Source organism: Pinus tabuliformis, chromosome Q (assembly GCF_031772625.1).
Source record: "Pinus tabuliformis cultivar Carrire ecotype Pingquan chromosome Q, CPIR1, whole genome shotgun sequence".
Classification (NCBI taxonomy): Eukaryota; Viridiplantae; Streptophyta; class Pinopsida; order Pinales; family Pinaceae; genus Pinus; species Pinus tabuliformis.
Window position 1 is genome coordinate 1,272,711,363 of NC_142296.1, and position 18,930 is coordinate 1,272,730,292.

An 18,930-nucleotide genomic window follows, 5' to 3' on the forward strand; every position below is an offset into this window, starting at 1 on the left:
AGAATCTAAAGCCAGTTTGGATATCAAGGAACAAATAGCCAATCAGGCTGTGAAAACTCTTAACCAATCATCCAAAAGTTTAGAGTTTGCAAATATACCGGGGTGAAATACAATCGAGGTGGCTGTATTCACAAGCTCACGGAGATTGACTGAAGCAGCGTTTATCTACTTGCGCTGATGCAAAGCAAGAGCGTTTTCGAAGGCTACCTGGCATAACTTCAGGCTCCATCTAAGACTTATGAAACAAACACATCAATCAACAAAAAATTTGTTCTCCCCAGTATGGTCGCCAATATGTTAGCACTTGAAATTTCACCTCAGGCTGAAAAAGGTAAACTCCAAGGCAACATCAAACCACTTAGCCTCGTAGCTAGCCCTACGGGGCAGGAGAGGGCTCTCTCCGGTCTATCTCGGCAAAGATCTTCAACGGGCAGAGATAACCAATAAAGAACACTGATTTTAGGCTAGTAAACTGATAAAAAAGGTTTGATTTGGGATTTTTAGGGTTTTGGTGGAAAATTGGGGAAAGGCAATTTTGGGTGCGGGGATTGGACACAGTTTTCGCAGGGGGTTCTTTGGGGCAAGGTAGGAGACTGTATTGATGCCTTTGAAAGATTTGGATAGATGAGAATGACTGGTGAGGAGCTAAGGAGAGCAAGCAATCACCTTGAATTCTCCTTAAACAGTTGAAAACATTGATATTAAGCAAACTTAAAGGCAGAGCATAGCAACAATGAATTCTACCTTAACACTTCATTTGCCTAATTTGCAGAAGAAAAAGTAAGAAGATGATTCACATAAAAACCTTACAAGTACAAAGAGAAACACACCATCAATACATGTAACCACAGGAATCCCAAAAAGGACCGCAAAACCCTGGTCTTCCTTTACCAAAAATTGCAGAGATACAATGAGTAATACAATAGAAGCTTTCTCCCTCAAGAGTCCAACCATGAAAATGACCAAGAAAGTACATAATATAGGCAATCTAACATCTTTCCTTGCCTCTAGGGGTCGAGCTCACTATCCTAGGAGCTGTTTCAACCAATTCTAAACTGAGCACTGAAAACTAGGCAGTCAAAACAACTTGCCTCTATAAGCTAGGAAACAAATTCATTCATTAAATTTTTGCCTATCTCATGAATGAATCTTCTAGAAGAGATAAATAAGTGTCAAAATATCATAAAATTACATCATTTACAACAAGGAGGATCAAAATTTACTCCAAAAAGTCAAATCCAGTCAAAACTGCGTTTTGCTGAGCTGTAGGTGAATTTCTGTGAAAACTCCACCAACACGTCGCGCGCCGCGCGCGACCCTTTCGATGGGCAACTCCATTTCGGGAAAACTCAGCATTTTTGGATTTTTCATGCAAAGATACACATGCTCAGCAATTACCAAGAGATTTCATTAAATTTTGAGCCTCCAGAAGGTCAAAAAACAAGCAAAAAATGACTTTCTGCCACCTTTTTGACACACAGGAAGAAGTCTTGGGAGATTGAAATTTTGGAGGGGCAAATGGCCACAAAATTCAGAAATTCCACTTGGGTTGGAAAGTAGACATCCATACCTTTCCAACAAGCCCACTTTTACCTCATTTGGACACCTGGAAGTGCCTCAAAAGCAGCTCCAAAGGCGCGCGATGTTTTCAGGATCAAGGCGCGACGTGTTGGGCAGTTTTCACAGAAATTCACCTACAGCTTAGTAAAACGCAGTTTTGACTGGATTTGACTTTTTGGAGTAAATTTTGATCCTCCTTGTTGTAAATTATGTAATTTTATGATATTTTGACACTTATTTATCTCTTCTAGAAGATTCATTCATGAGATAGGCAAAAATTTAATGAATGAATTGGTTTCCTAGCTTATAGAGGCAAGTTGTTTTGACTGCCTAGTTTTCAGTGCTCAGTTTAGAATTGGTTGAAACAGCTCCTAGGATAGTGAGCTCGACCCCTAGAGGCAAGGAAAGATGTTAGATTGCCTATATTATGTACTTTCTTGGTCATTTTCATGGTTGGACTCTTGAGGGAGAAAGCTTCTATTGTATTACTCATTGTATCTCTGCAATTTTTGGTAAAGGAAGACCAGGGTTTTGCAGTCCTTTTTGGGATTCCTGTGGTTACATGTATTGATGGTGTGTTTCTCTTTGTACTTTTAAGTTTGTTATGTGAATCATATTCTTACTTTTTCTTCTGCAAATTAGGCAAATGAAGTGTTAAGGTAGAATTCATTGTTGCTATGCTCTGCCTTTAAGTTTGCTTAATATCAATGTTTTCAGCTGTTTAAGGAGAATTCAAGGTGATTGCTTGCTCTCCTTAGCTCCTCACCAGTCATTCTCATCCATCCAAATCTTTCAAAGGCATCAATACAGTCTCCTACCTTGCCCCAAAGAACCCCCTGCGAAAACTGTGTCCAATCCCCGCACCCAAAATTGCCTTTCCCCAATTTTCCACCAAAACCCTAAAAATCCCAAATCAAACCTTTTTTATCAGTTTACTAGCCTAAAATTAGTGTTCTTTATTGGTTATCTCTGCCCGTTGAAGATCTTTGCCGAGATAGACCGGAGAGAGCCCTCTCCTGCCCCGTAGGGCTAGCTACGAGGCTAAGTGGTTTGATGTTGCCTTGGAGTTTACCTTTTTCAGCCTGAGGTGAAATTTCAAGTGCTAACATATTGGCGACCATACTGGCGACCATACTGAGCGGCTTGGGTGTTGGGATTATACGAGGATTTCCACAGCACACCTCGAGAGGGTGGCCGCGTAGCAGAATTAGGGTTAGGGCACTCGATTTGCAGAGGGCCAGAACTTGGGGTGGAAGAAGAAGGTGCAACTTCTTTTTCTTTCCCAGCTGCCGGAGCTGGAGTTTGATAATCTTTTGATTGGGTAGCCACATTAATGGGCGTGCTCATCATGAACACTTGAGATCCAGAGGAAGTAGATCGGGGTTGGTCTACCATCTGAGTCTGCTGAGACGGAAATGGCTCTTTAAGGACAGTAGGGGTCCCTTTGAGCAGGCGACTAACTTCGGATCATCATGGAAAATCCTTAGTATAGTGATCCTCCTCGCAAATGAGGCAGGGATACTTAGGTTTCTGTTGTGAAGATTCGCCAACAGATAATTTGGGAGGACCCTATTTTGGGGCATCGGCTTTAGCTTTTCCTTTGCCTTTCTTTTTTCCTTTCGAGGATTTGTCTGCTGCAGTAGACTGGATAGTGTGGACCTCTAAGGTTTTACCAGGGCCTGGTGGATTTTGAGATGAACTATTAGGAGCAGCATTCGAGACCGACTTCTGTTTGGAAGAAGTTTTAGTAGGGGTCTAGGATACTGAACCAATAACTCCATCAATGGGAGGAATAACTGGTGACTTTGATGCTGCGGGATCAGATGATGGCTGCAGAGCATTGGGTAACAACTCGTATAAGGTGCCAGATTGAGAGTAAACTAGATCCAAGTACTAGGCACGGGCAATGGCTTGCTCTTCAGTGACGCATCCACCCATAGCTATATCGTGAGCAATTGGGGCTATGAATGATTTGGTAAACCATTAAGTGAGCAACTGATCAGCTATCTCGAACTTGATCAGGCGACATCTACATCTCCATTCATGGATATGATCAGAGATGTGTGTTGTAGTGTCTTGCTTAAGTGATGTAAGAAAATAGGTGCCAATTTCATAATGAATCGACAACAAGAAATGCGTGAGGAAAGCCATGGCTAGCGAATTGAAGTCATGGAAAATACTTTGAGGTAGCTCAATGTACCATTTCACTGCGACACCCATGAGGGTTCGTTGGAAAAGATGAAGATGAATGGAATCATCCACATATGAGTTTGACGAGCACTAGAGGTGATATGTCATCACATGGGCTTGAGGATATTCTTTAGATTTTCCATCAAACTTTGGGCAATCACTTGGTATCTTAGATGACACCAGAGGCCAGTACGGTGAATGAAGAATTAGATCATTCATAAGACACGATACATCTGACAACTCAAGTGTAGCCAAGAAAGGTAATTGAGTGTTAAAAGGCATGGGAGGTCGATAAAAGGGCCCATAGGTAGGAGACCATCCCTGCTGGTAAGGATTTTGGCCCCACAGTGGGGGATTTTGGTCATATAGCATCTGAGGCTTCCCCCATTGCGGATTACCTTGACCAAGGGGAGGATTCAGACCTTGAATACCTTGAAACTGTCCATGCATAGGTTGCTGATAGTCAACGTATAGGTTAAAAGGCTGCTAAGCCTGTTGACCTTGGATATATGGGTATGGGACTTGTTGTCCTGGAACATAGGGCTGTTGGGCCTGTTGTCCTTGAACAAGAGGGTTCTGGACCTGCAGTCCTTGGGCATAAGGTTGATACACTTGTTGCCCTTGGACGTAGGGGTTTTGTACTTGGTGCCCTTGGCCGACAGGATTCTGAACCTGTTGACCCTGGACAAGAGGATTCTGCACCTGCTGCTGTAGGACTTGACCTTGACCCTGGGTTGACCTTGTTGATATGTATACAAGGGTTCCTGTTGCCCTGGTTGGTTTTGTTGTTGCAAGGGCTGACCTTGCAGTTGCAAAATTTGTCCCTGGGGCTACAGAGGTTGGCCCTGCGAGAGTATGGGTTGAGAGGTATGCAGAGCATATTGCATTTGCTGCTATGCGGCCTGCTGCAACTGTTGAAAGGACTGACCTTGCGATTGTTGTAGGTGACCTTGCTGCAGGATAATCTGCCCTTGCTGTTGCGCGGAAAGCCCTTGCTGCAAAAAAGGTTGCCCTTGTGGTTACAAAGGCTATCCTTGCTGTTGCAAGGGTATTTGAACAGTGCTCAAGAAATTACCGAACTGAATCTGGTCGTAGCTAGGCTGGATGTACTACCCAAGTTGGAGGGTGTAAGGTTGATTAACCAATCCTTGAGAACCATATGGAACATAAGGATTTTGGTATTGGACTTGAGCCCCATAGGGCTGTTGATACTGAACATTGCTCAATCCAGACGGACCACCAGGATTCTGAACCTGTTGGTACTGGACATTGCTTGATCCAGTAGGGTCAACAGGGTTGTAAATAATACCAGAAGAGGGCTAGTTTATACCAAGCATGTGAGCTTGCGAGCCGCTCACATTAGTGCCACCTGACACCATAAAGACATTCAGGTTCTGCCCCCCAGGCGGTGGCACTATCTGGCCACTGACTAACAGGACAGAAGAACTGGCGGAAACAATCTTTGAAACCGCCTGTTGTGACTGATGTGTAACTGGGATTGATGATACAAGAGTGTTTGGGATGGTGGGTTGCACTGGGACTGAAGTAACAACTAGTTGGGAAGTCGTGTTCGTGACGAACAGACCTGATGTAGGCCTGACGCCTGACGCCCAAACAAAATTATGGTAGAGTGATGAGGCACTAGGTGTGCCTAAAACTAAGTGTCCCAAAGACACATAGCCGGGTGGAAAACTGGTGGGAATACCTTCCGAATAAGGGAATCCCTCGGGAGGAAACTGCAGTTGCAATTCTTCTCCCTCAATAGTGTGTGGAGTAGAAACTTCAGACTCATTCGGAGAAGTGACTGGAGCATCGCCTTCGGGTTCCATGTCTAAAAACAAATGACGACGAATGGCTGAATGTGTACTGGGGGATAGTTCCAAAGGAACACCCGGTTGGTCGTACAGACTGTAAGGACACTGCGGTGATATCTCAACAACATCAAACAGAGGGTTCGGAGGATAGATAACTAGTCCAAGCTGACCGTCAGTGGTCGACGAGTTCTCTGGAGTTCGAACGAGATTATCTGGAGATTCCGGGCCAAGATCAGCAGATGACCCTGAATTGAAAGTAGGCAGAGGACGAGATGACAATGGTTGAACACTCAAAACAATTGCAAGTTCAACATTTTGGTCCTCAAGTGACTCTGGTAACTTAGGAAATGGCTCCTCAGACAATCTTTCAGACGGAGGAGAGGAAGAGGAATTGGGTGAACCAGATGGTTCAGCCATGATGACCTTGTCTTAGTCGATAGAACAAATAACTTCAAGGCTTTAAAAATGTCCTTTTAAGGGAACTCACGATTTGGTCAAAAAGACTAATAGGATGTTTTGGACCGTGGGCAATCAATTATTAAGATGCATAAAAGACTGATGTTCTTTCATTTTTAAAGAGGTGACAAAGAAACAAAGATGATTTTATCACTTTCGATTGGAAACGAGCTCGAAAGGACAAGTGCTCGAATGATCTTTTAAGTTTAATGAGTCAAAAATATCAAATGACTACTCTGGCTGATCTAGGTAAACATGATTACCAGGCAACAGTGAACTGTAGAATACCTCCTGGCGAACCAAGAAATACGAGCAGGCAATCTCCCCGAATGCTGTGTTTCGTTTATCATGTTCACAAGGCGGCCGAATCGGCTTCCTAAGGATAAAAGGATTGCAACCTAGTGGGGTCTCTCATTATATACTCGATGGTATGGGGAGCATAAATCTATGCTAGCACTGTCTAATGCCGAAGCTAACGGCAGCTGCTAGGTTTACAGACGTCAGAACATGTCTTTAGCGTAGACCTTCTAGATATGATTTTTAATTTCAAATGCGCCTTAGGTTAATTGAATTCATTTTAGAGTTGATCTTGAGTTAAGTTTCAATTTTTAGGCCTTAGCGATGCTACTCGAAAAACCTAAAATGAAACTAAATGGGATAAGACCCTTTCAATTCGATGAAATGCTTACACTAGAGAGGGTAGAAACTACTCAATCAAATGTAAACAATCAAGCAACTGAAAATGAAACGATCTTTCACTACACTTTTTCAAAAAATAAACTAATGAAAAATGGATTCCAATCCCTAATTTCTTGACAAGCACTTATCTATCAGTCCTTTTGAATTGAAAAAAAAACTCTTCCTTTTTCAAATACTGATGCAATTCTAGTTTTTAAGAGATGCAAATCATAATGATGCAAAAAGCTAGAATTTCATATTTTCTCATGAAATAATGAAAAAAACTTTTTGCATACAATCTTTCAATGACATTTTTTTCAAGACTATGAGCTCTTTAAGCAGATGCAAACATGAAAAGAGAAGTTCATTCAGATCGATGAAACACCGACTTTACCAAACACAAGACCGACAATGTAATCTATGCCGGAAAAAGACGTTCAAACTAGTAAACAAAACTTTTTCAAACTTGTGCAAAAAGAGGTCAAAGTCGTAAGAGGGACCAAAAGCAAATGCAAGGAGAAAACACACCCACAACCGGACTTGATGAGTCCACAAGCTGCTGAATGGGCGACTAGCTAGATGCCCTAGTGTCGCTAGCCATTCAATGACTCGATCAATCAAACAACAAGATGACAAGCCAACAAGCAAGAAAAACCAAATGAAAAGTAGCTTCCTAATCAGGGAGAAAACAGTCAAAAGGGCTCACGAGGTCAAAAACACAAGAGAAGAACACACTGGCCAAGATTGGGGTCTAGCCCTAATCTTCACTTACAGGGATTGATGCGACTGCCTAACTGGCAACAAGCACCAGAGGCTAGTCGGCGTGACTGTTCCTCCACAATTCATGCTGGTTGGTGCAACTGTCAGCTGATTAGACGTGTTGTCCAAGGGAATTAAGGAATTTTTTTTTTTTTTGAAAACAGGGACCAGATCTGCTACTATGAATTTTAGACTTAGGCCAGTAAGCAGGAGAAAAGAAACAGAACCAAAGGGAAAACATGAAACTAGCAAAGTTCTCACGAAATCATGAAATCCAAAACAAACAAAAGATGGGATCTCCCTAACGGAGTCACCAATTTGTGGTGAAGTAAAATTATAAGTGCAGACACGAACGAATTCCTCTAGCCTGATAATGGGTCTAGCCACAACAGATACATTCTATGGAAGATTTCCTTAGATTAGAATCAATCAAGAGGGCCTACCTCTTGGTTGCTTATCCTGCTTGATGATGTCCTTGCTTGCTCACTCCAACAATCTCTCGCTTCCTTCTTCAAGCTCCTGAAACAAGTAAACAACAACAACACACAAACATAATAATAGACAAATTGCAATTCAACCTACTTAATGAGTTAAGAAGCATCAAGACACGAATATGTAATATTACAAAACATGTAAGAAATTAATCGATAGTTGCATATATTAATATCAAAGAGAGATTACAACCATTCATCTTGATGTCGCAGTCTTCCTCTGACAAGACTGGGTTCCCACACACTTCTGCTAGCATTCCATGATGGTTTCAAACAACAATAGTTTAAAGTCTCTTCCCTTTAGACTTCACTCCAAACCAAACACACTTCTCCCTCACACAACTAGATGGCTACAACTAGTAACAACTTGCTTATCTAATCAAAATAATATACTCACACTCAACTAACACTCTAACTAGCTTGTGCTTGGGAAGAAGGGAGGTTTATATAGGAAATATGGATGGGAGATGGATCCTCTTCTCATGGGAGAAGGACTTATCTCTTGAGGTAGTTCCATCATTATAGGGGAAAGGAGCCCAAACTGTCATCCTCGACCCCATCCAGCCAAACCATTTACCAGACTTCTGTTACGAAGCTTTTAGAACTGGAAGCTTTGGCTCTAATTTAAAAAACTTTTCATAACAAAACCGTCGCGACTGGAACACAGCTTAGTCTCACCAATCGGCGTGGGGGAGACAAAGGTCATTAGCGCTAACCTTGTAAACTGGGAAAAACAGATGTTTCAGGGGAAATGGTGCAAAAGGGAAATGATCTGCTCATGAAGAGGGACATAATGGGAGTTTCTTCATGAAGGCAAAGCATGCGGGGTTCATTGTAGAGGTGCTCCAGGATCAAGGAACAAGGCGTACAGGGACAGTGACAAAATGTTGTGTAACACACTTTATAACAACAGGGCATTCGACGCTTCATGTAACAGAGCTCCAATATCAGCTATTGCACATTGACGATTTTTCATCGGTGGCACTAAGTGCATATCGACGAGTTCAGAGAAAATTGCGATTAATAATCACCGATATCAGCAATCACATATCAGAGGTCCAAGGTACAATGTATATTGGCGATTAGAGGTCCTGTATGGCACATCAGCAGGCTCACATATTGGCAATCGCAACCACCCAAACATATCGCAAATCAACAATCGACGATTTCAACTGACCACTCTTAAGAAATTGCGGGAGGAATATGTCGATAAGCGTAAATCACTAGGAAGGGCCGAAAATGATTTGCAAAGGAAATCAATGAAAAACCAGGGGCAGGCGAGCCTTTTCTCTCTCCTCCAGGGGGCCACGTGGCAGAGTATTATTGGATCCGATAAAGACACGGTGGCGCTGATGTCAACATGATGTGGCAGTACAATGGACACGTGGCATGTAGATTCAATGTTTTGAGGGGTCATAAGGGGCCAAAACAGGTTGACACATGTCACCACTCACAAGGTGACACGTGGCAGTGGATGACATCACATCATAGATCACAAATCAGTGTTGCAGGTTGAGGCATGTTGTTACACAAAGTAAACCCTCCAATTGTGATCCACCGATAAAGGGGCTCCAATACTGTAGGTTTTAACCTTGTACAGAAATTACTTGCATACGAATTCTAAACATAGAAAATAAATAATGCGAGAGCATAACACATAAAACACATATACACAGAGATTTTCCCTTGGATCCCAAAACCGGGACTACCAGCTTGTTTTTTCATTATATTCCTTTCAATGTTATAATACATATTTATACATGCCGAAGCATCCAATACCATGGACCGAAAACCATCGCATCCAATACCATGGACCGAAAACCATCGTGTCCAATACCATGGACTGAAAAACCATCGCGTCCAAAAAACATGTGCAAAAATCATGCACAAAACCATAGGTGGGTCCGCCCAACCTAACATAGGGTCCAAAATCAAAATTTTCCGAGGCGCTGCCCTGGACCCCATAAAGTGGGGTTATGGGTACCCCTCAAACCCCCTGTTAACTACGTGGAAAGAATATAACACAACCCAACATTCTCCCACTTGTTGTTTTCTTTCCACAGGGGGCCACAAGAGAGCTTAGTCATTTTCCTAGCCCTGAAATGCCCATTGTCTCTCTACACCAAGAGAACTTCTCAGAGCTCACAGATTTTGTCAATGCATTTGCAGTATTCTTCAAAGTGTCCACCTTTACCAGCAACACCTTTTTGTCTTCTATCATATCCCTCACAAAGTGATACTGAACATCAATGTGCTTTGTCTTTGAATGATATGCAGGGTTCTTTGCCAAGAAAATTGCACTTTGGCTATCACAGTCTATCCTTATAGCTTCCTGTACTAACCCCATACTTGAACACAATCTCTGCAACCAAACTGCGTCCTTTCTTGCATGAGTGGCTGCCATGTATTCTGCCTCTGTAGTTGATAGTGCCACTACAGATTGTTTCTTACTCATCCAACTGACTGCACCTCCAAATAGGTTAAACACATACCCACTTGTAGATCTTCTATGATCTAGATCTCCAGCCTAGTCTGCATCAACAAAGCCACGAATATCCAACACTCTGTCCAATCCTGGTCTTCTTTGGTAGCACAGACTATAATCACTAGTGCCATGCAAATAACTAAAAACCCGCTTCAGTACTATCCAATGCTCCTTTCCTGGTTTTGACATAAACCTGCTCAATACACCCACTGCATGTGCAATGTCTGGTCTAGTATAGACCATTGCATACATCAGGCTATTGACTGCACTTGCATATGGAACACGGGACATGTCCTCTTCCTCTTCTTGTGTCTTGGGACATTGTTCAGCAGATAACCTCACACCTACAGGAATAGGAACCTTCACTGGTTTACTATCCTGCATATTAAACCTCTGCAGTATTGTCTCGACATACTTCCTTTGGTTTAACCAGAGCTTCCTCTTTTCCCAATCTCTTTTAATTTCCATGCCCAAAATATAGTTTGCAGCACCAAGATCTTTCATGTCGAATTTGGAGGACAATTGAGTCTTCAAATCCTGGATAATTTCTTTGTCATTTCCAACCAGCAACATATCATCCACATACAAGACCAGATAAATAACACAGTCACCAATTAATTTAAAATACACACAATGATTTGCTTTGCTTCTGGTGAAGCCAAGTCCCCGTATAAATGTATCAAATTTTTGATACCGCATCCTTGGTGACTAATTTCTGATACCGCATCCCTGGTGACTGTTTTAACCCATACAAAGACTTCTTTAACTTGCATACCAGTTCTTTCTTACCCTTCACCACAATGCCTTCAGGTTGTTTCATGTAGATCTTCTCTTCCAGATCCCCGTGAAGAAATGCTATCTTCACATCCATCTGTTCTACCTCAAAATCAGAAGCAGCAGCGATAGATAAAAGTAATCTAATAGAGGTTACCTTGGCAACAGGAGAAAAAATATCACCAAAATCAATTCCCAGCACCTGGGAATAACCTTTTGCTACCAACTGAGCTTTGTAATTCTCCACTTTTCCTTCTGCATTTGTCTTCTTTTTGAACACCCATTTGTTTCCAATGGTTTTCCTTCCAGCCGGCAACTCCACCAGATCCCAAGCATTATTTTTGTGCAAAGATGCCATTTCATCAACCATGGCCTCTTTCCAGAGTTTTCCATCCTCTGAATCTACTGCTTCCTTCACAGTTCTGGGATCATCATCAGTAATAGATAAAGCAAAATTTGAACAGGAAGTAGATGGACTATACCTTTCAGGCTGCCTTCTTTCTCAAACTGATCTTCTCACAGTCGGAGTTTGTGGCTCTTCATCTTCTGATTCATCCTCTGCTGTAGAGTCTGATTCTTCCTCCTTTAGCTCAAACTCTATCTTCTCAGGTTCCTTTGGTTGGACTTCATGTTTAATAACATCTTTCACCTCTCTGAACACCACATCTCGACTGTACACAACCTTCCTTGTTACTGGGTTCCAAAGCTTATAACCCTTCAAACCATCCTTATACCCAATAAAGATGCACTTTTCAGATTTACTATCCAACTTGGTTCATTTCTCCTTTGGAACATGTACATATGCATCACATCCAAATACCCTCAGATGTGAAAGAGAGGGTTTCTTACCAGTCCATACCTCTTGTGGAGTCTTATCCTCCAACGCTGATGAAGGTGACCTGTTGACTAGGTAACATGCAGTGTCTACCGCCTCTGCCCAAAATTCCTGTCCTAACCCGGCACCACTGAGCATGCTTCTTGCCCTTTCCATCAACGTCTTATTCATTCTTTCTGTAACTCCATTTTGCTGAGGTGTATATGGAGTAGTCTTCTGCCGTGTTATACCACACTTCTTACAGAATTCTTCAAATTCCTTACTGCAAAACTCTCCACCATTATCTGTCCTCAGCACCTTTATCTTCTTCTCTGTCTGGTTTTCCACCAGAGCCTTGAATTCTTTAAACCTGTCAAAGACTTCAGATTTCTTCTTAAGGAAATATATCCATGTATTCCTTGAGAAGTCATCTATAAATGATACATAGTACACAGACTTACCCAGTGATGGAACCTTCACAGGTCCAAACACATCACTGTGCACAAGCTCTAATATCTGTTTCGCCCTCTTACTTCCAGAGGGGAAACTCACCCGATTCTGCTTCCCATATACACAATTTTCACAGAAATCAAAATCCAGAGAGCTATTACTCATACCTTCTACCATACCTTTACCATGAAGTATTCGAAGGCCCTTCTCTCTAATATGTCCAAGCCTTTGATGCCACAACATGGTCCTCTCTCCAAAGACGACTAGATTTTCTGCTCCACTTTCAGGAACCACAGAACTGTTGCCCCATAAAAAACAGTGCTATCTTGCAGCTTGTACAGAGTTCCAGTTCGAACTCCCCACATCAATACCAATGCTCCCCAAACCATCTTGTAGGTATCCTTCTCAAACACTATTTTTACACCTGCATCATCCAGCTTGCTTATAGAAATCAGATTTCTGGCCAATGCAGGAATATGTAGAACAGTCGGAAGTGTTCTAACCCTTCCACCTTGCAACTTCAACTTTACTTTTCCGAGACCAATGATTCTAGCCTTCCTGTCATCCCCCAAGAAGACATCACCACCATCATATTTCTCATATTCACAAAACCACTCTCTATGGGGAGTGAAGTGAAAGGATGCACCTGAGTCAATCAACCATGCCTCATGATCTACATGTGTACTTGCAGAAGTCAAGTACACATCCCCACCTTCATCTGAGGTAGTTTTCGCCTCTGTAGAAGGAGCATCATCAGATCCCTTTCCTTTATTAGGATCTTTAGATTTACAATCCCTTTTGAAGTGCCCTTCCTTTCCACATTTCCAGCACACCACCTTTACAGGTTTTCCTGGAGATTTAGATCTCCCTCTAGATTTAGATCTCCCACTCGATGACTTATTTTTGTTTCTGTTCTGGGATGGTCCTCGTACAGACAAGGCATCACCATTTTGGCTCTCCATATTTTTTTGTCTCATCTCCTCCATTAGCAAGGATGAGACTATTTCATCAAAATGTAAGGCAGTTGCATTGCTACCTATTGCAATAACCAGACTATCCCACAAATCTGGTAGAGAACACAACAAACTAATGCACTTATCTTCATCTGAAATTTTAATATCAACAGATGCTAACTGACTTACCACAGTATTAAACGCATTCAGATTCTTTGTCACCAAGTCTCCATCTTTCATCCTTAGGTTATACAGCTTTTTCCGTAGGAACAGTTTATTCACCAGAGACTTAGATTGATACAAAGTCCCTAACTTGTCCCACAAAGCCTTTGTTGTAGCTTCCCCTGATACATTCAGCAATACTGAATCTAAGACATGCAATCATATTGTGCTCTTTTCCTTCCAATCCAACTTCTTCCATTCTTCATCGGTCACTCCCGTTGGTTTAGTACTTAGATCTACCGCGATCCATTGATCTTTATCCACCAACAGATCCTCCATCTTGAGTTTCCACAACTCAGAACTCTGACCATTAAATTTCTCGATCTCTATCTTTCCACCACTCGCGATCTTCTTTCACCAGCAGAATAGATCTCGCAGATCTCCCACTAAACAGGGTCTACCACAGGCCCGAGCACAACCCCTCAGCAACAAAGGCGTCCCCTTGAAGCCAAAAACAACTCCGATACCAAATGTAGGTTTTAACCCTGTACATAAATTACCTGCATACGAATTCTAAAACACAGAAAATAAATAATGTGAGAGCATAACACATAAAACACATATACACAGAGATTTTCCCCTGGATCCCAAAACTGAGACTACCAGCTTGATTTTTCATTATATTCCTTTCAATGTTATAATACATATTTATACATGCCGAAGCATCCAATACCATGGACCGAAAACCATCGCATCCAATACCATGGACCGAAAACCATTGCGTCCAATACCATGGACTGAAAAGCCATCGCATCCAAAAAACATGTGCAAAAATCATGCACAAAACCATAGGTGGGTCTGCCCAACCTAACATAGGGTCCAAAATCAAAATTTTTCGGGGTGCTGCGCTGGACCCCATAAAGTGGGGTTATGGGTACCCCTCAAACCCCCTGTTAACTATGTGGAAAGAATATAACACAACCCAATAGATACAGGGGCTAGCCCGTAGTCACATAAAGAGTCAAAGGAACCAAGGGCTAAGGATAGAGGGTGGTCGACGATCGACAATTGACGAAACTTGATATCACATCACTCCAAGTTAAGTCCCTGATTGCAAGTTGCTGATAAGAAACCTCCGATACAAGGGTTGGCCCTCAGTCACAATAAGAGTCAAAGAAACCAAGGGATAAGCATAAAGGGTGGTCGGCGATTGGCAAAAGACGAAACCTGATATTGCATCACTCCAAGTTAAGTCCGTGATTGCAAGCCGCTGATAAGAAACGTTTGATATAAAGGCTAAGCCCCAGGTCACAACCCTCGGTCCTATGATGCAGAAATACTGAAAGGGGCTAAACCATAGGGGGCCAAAGGAGATCGACGTTTGCAATTTTGCAGAGTTTGTTCAGTTTAAAACCCCTGATCTCTGAGCTCCGATACACTTGTATGATCGTTTCACTGGGCATACTGAGTTCCATTGGCCTGAGAAAGAATGTAAGAGGGGATGGATGAGTTGGCAGCTGTGTTCAAAATCTATTATGACCATCATGGGTGATTGCTCCCGCTTCCTGTAAGAGAAGAAGTGAAACTGTTAAGACCGAAAGTGACAAGGAACTGGCCGAGAGAGCATGAGGCATAATGTAGCAGAAACACAGTTGGACCAGAGGCCAACAAAGAGAGTGGCGTGGAGATATTTTTACAAGACCATCATTTCAGTTTCACTTGTTAATTCTATTTTGTTGTTTTTGATTGCTATTGTCATTCTATTTTATTTTCAAGAAAATGATCTTTCTATTGTAATAATTGGAGGCGACAGAGCCTACACGCTGAGACAACTAGTCATGCAGGCAGCTGGAAGCTCTAGCTTGAGATATTTTGTAATTTCCATGTTCTCCCTCTCCTTATAAAAGGGAGGAAGAAACACTTAGAAAGGGTTCTGAATCCTAAAGATTAACTACATGTTATTTATGAGACTGCATGACTTCAAGATTTGCATCTTTCAGAATATTAATGAAATGGTGGTGATTCATACATTCGAGTACTATACCTGTAACCTCTGAATCCCCAACCACTTTGTAGTAGTAAGAAATCCCCACAACACGATAACATCAACTCTGTTGTTAGTGCTGATTCCTCCCTCCCACCAGAAGTGATAATAGAAGCATGGTTTGCTTATTATATAAGCACCACATTTGCATCTTCTCTGTGAACATGCCCCTTAGAAGAAACCCATTGGAAATACCTTCCATATGTCTTTAAATATGATCTTCCTTCTTTTTCCCCGCCTCTTCATCGGTCCTATCTCATTGAAGTAAACCACAGTTTTGATAACATTCACACGAATCGAAGCTAATTTTTGCTAAAAAATAATAGCGTTTCTACTAAGCCAGATGATCCAAAAGATGTTCATTGGAAGGGAGTGTATTTATTTTAGAATTTGAACCAATAAAATATATAAGATCTTAATGACTGGAACTGTCGACTAGCTGTAACTTTAAAAGCATCTATAATCCTGTTCCAAATTGCCGCAACATATGGACAGGTTAGGAACAAATGATCCACTTCTCCAGGCCCCTTTAAGAATAGGTGACAGATATCAGGACCTACAAAACCCTAACGCTATAGGTTCCTCCATGTCAGTACACGGTTGTGTAAAGCCAACTAACTGAAGCACTTAAGCTTATATGGTAATTTCCAGTTCCAAGTGCTTGAAACCATCTGCATTAGTCACTTTCTTTTTCAGCGTTTGGCATTCTTTGGTATATTTCCTTTATCACCAGCTGCCCTTTTTTAACAGACCGTACCATAGCATGCAATCTTCTTTGGTAGTGATTGTAATGCCAACGTATCGCAGTAATTGAAGGTATGATTCCCACTCTGTAGCAAAATCTCCTTGTAAACCCAATTCCTTTGCTGATTTCCAACCCTAGAAATTAGTGTTATAATTGTGAACATAATATATCTAATGAAGGAATTAAATACCTCTATAATGGATAAAATTGAGCAATTGAGATGATAAGGAATGGTTCCCTATAATACCCTTCATTACGTTTAGACCAACCTCAATCTTAGAACCATCACCAACTTCCCAACGGGTGAAAGCCATCAACCAATAAAGATTTTTCAACATGCTACACCAAATAGCAGACCCATAATATTTCCTTCTTACCCCATTCCAGAGCCATGTGGAAAATGATTATCCATACATATATTTATCTCTAACATTGACGGAACAGAGGCCGAAACCAATCATTTCCCTCCACATATTAAACGTTTTCATTTATGAAAGCTTATGACTCAGAGGCATGTCCAAGCATCACACATTTCTTGTTGTGTAGTGTAATGATATTTGGATCACTTGAGAGTGAAAGGTATCATCAATGTGCTTTTCTTTTTCCCTTTTTCGTCATGAATAGCGAAGAAAGTGATTCTCGAGATCAAATGCCCTCGTAGGAGAAAAGTAAAAGCATCAAGATTGAGAAGTCTCATCATAATTCCGAACATTAATAGCTAAGGAAATTAAAGGAGTTGTAACGAAAGAAAAGGAATAAATTTATTTAATGGAGTTGTAAAAAATGAAAAGAGTCATAATTATGTAAAAATTGTAATAATGAACATGTTTAAAAAAAGAAGAGAGGCCGAAAATGATAAAAATAAGTTTTATATATGTTTTGTTTGGAGAAAAAATGGTAAAAGTGTTATGACTGAGGAGTATCATTATCTTAGAGATTATCTAAAATAAATTGTAAAAGTGAACGAGTTTTTAGAAAATAAATGAAAAAGAATAAATTTTGTATATATGACTTATAGAATGGAGCGGTAAGGCGAGCAAAGGATTATACTTACGCTACTTATATATAAAAATTAAAAAAATGTATTATTATATCTTTTATATATATATATATATATAAAAGTTAAGGCATTTTATATTAATCAAAATCAGTTTTATATGGATTTACAAGGGATTATCAGAGTGATATGGAGGATGCAACATTTCTCATTAGTCCATCTCATTCTTCTAGACCAACTAAGACTCAAATCCCACTTAGAAACAAAGAATACATAACTCAAAAAACATTAAAACCAAGGCCAAAACTAGCCTGCAACGTTTCCCAACAAACCCACTCAAAGATAGCTAACGTAATTTCCAAAAACCATCGTCACCAACATTCTATAATTCACGAGGGGTCTGCCCAGAAAACATATAACTAAACCAAATTTTTGTGATCCATTTACAAAATAAGCATGCTAAGAAAAAAAACCATGAGATAAGCGCCACGACCGACCATAAAACATACAAAAAGGGGAAGAAAAGAGTTGAGACATGCCACCAGAGATACCAAACATCCATGCTAACGAGTCAAGAGCCCTCACACAAAACTATCAAGTTGCACCTCCACCCAAAAAGCACTCTATTCATTCTCAGAAGAAGAAATATTGGCTGGAGCCCTCACACTAGAGCCAGGTGGATCAATCATATCTCCCCCATTTGATTCACATGCAAAGTGGCTTTCTATATGAGCCAACTGAGAGTCGATTATACCTGAATAGAACTGTTGATTCCTAAGCATTCTCTTGACGTCATCTAGAGATGCAAAAAATTGTACTTCTCAACTTGTTTTTCCCTTAGGACTAGACCTCACAAGGTCTCCATTTTCCAATGAGAGCCATGTAGTTTAGGTATTGTTTCTTCTTGCCCCTAGTATGCCTATGGTCAAGCATCCAACCCGACATATTCTCCATGAGCTCTGAATCAGAAAGGGATTTTCTTTCAACCCCCTCCCGTGTCTATAACTTTCAAATTTCTCTATGCATTTTCAGCGGAACAAGATTGAAAAGCATGCCATTCGAGTCATGAGAGAAGAGCCTAGCCCCATGCCACCCTTGTTGGACTTGGCCACTACCTCCTCATCTGCTCTTCCCTCTCTGCCTTGGCAACATAGTTAAATCAAGGGCGAACTTCCAACAAATGATATGAGTCCTCTACCTACAAAAGAACACAATAACGAATGAGACACAGCACCAACAAGACCCAGGAACCAACAAACTGAAACATCATAGAAGTCTAGACATTAGACCCATACTCCACAAATGACACATCAATTGAGACAAAGGAGAAACTATCTCCTCCCTAAAATTTTCACCATTAACCATTGAACCCAAGAAAACCAACGAAATGACTAACATATTGTGAGACACAGTGAACCACATCTACCCTAAAAAATTTACTGTCCAAATCTTATCCAAACTAAGAATACACCAAACCCTGCAAAGCCATTGTAATTCACTTTAAACTAGAGTCAAATTCTTTAGATGGCATCTTGAGTGATGGCTATAGACCAACATT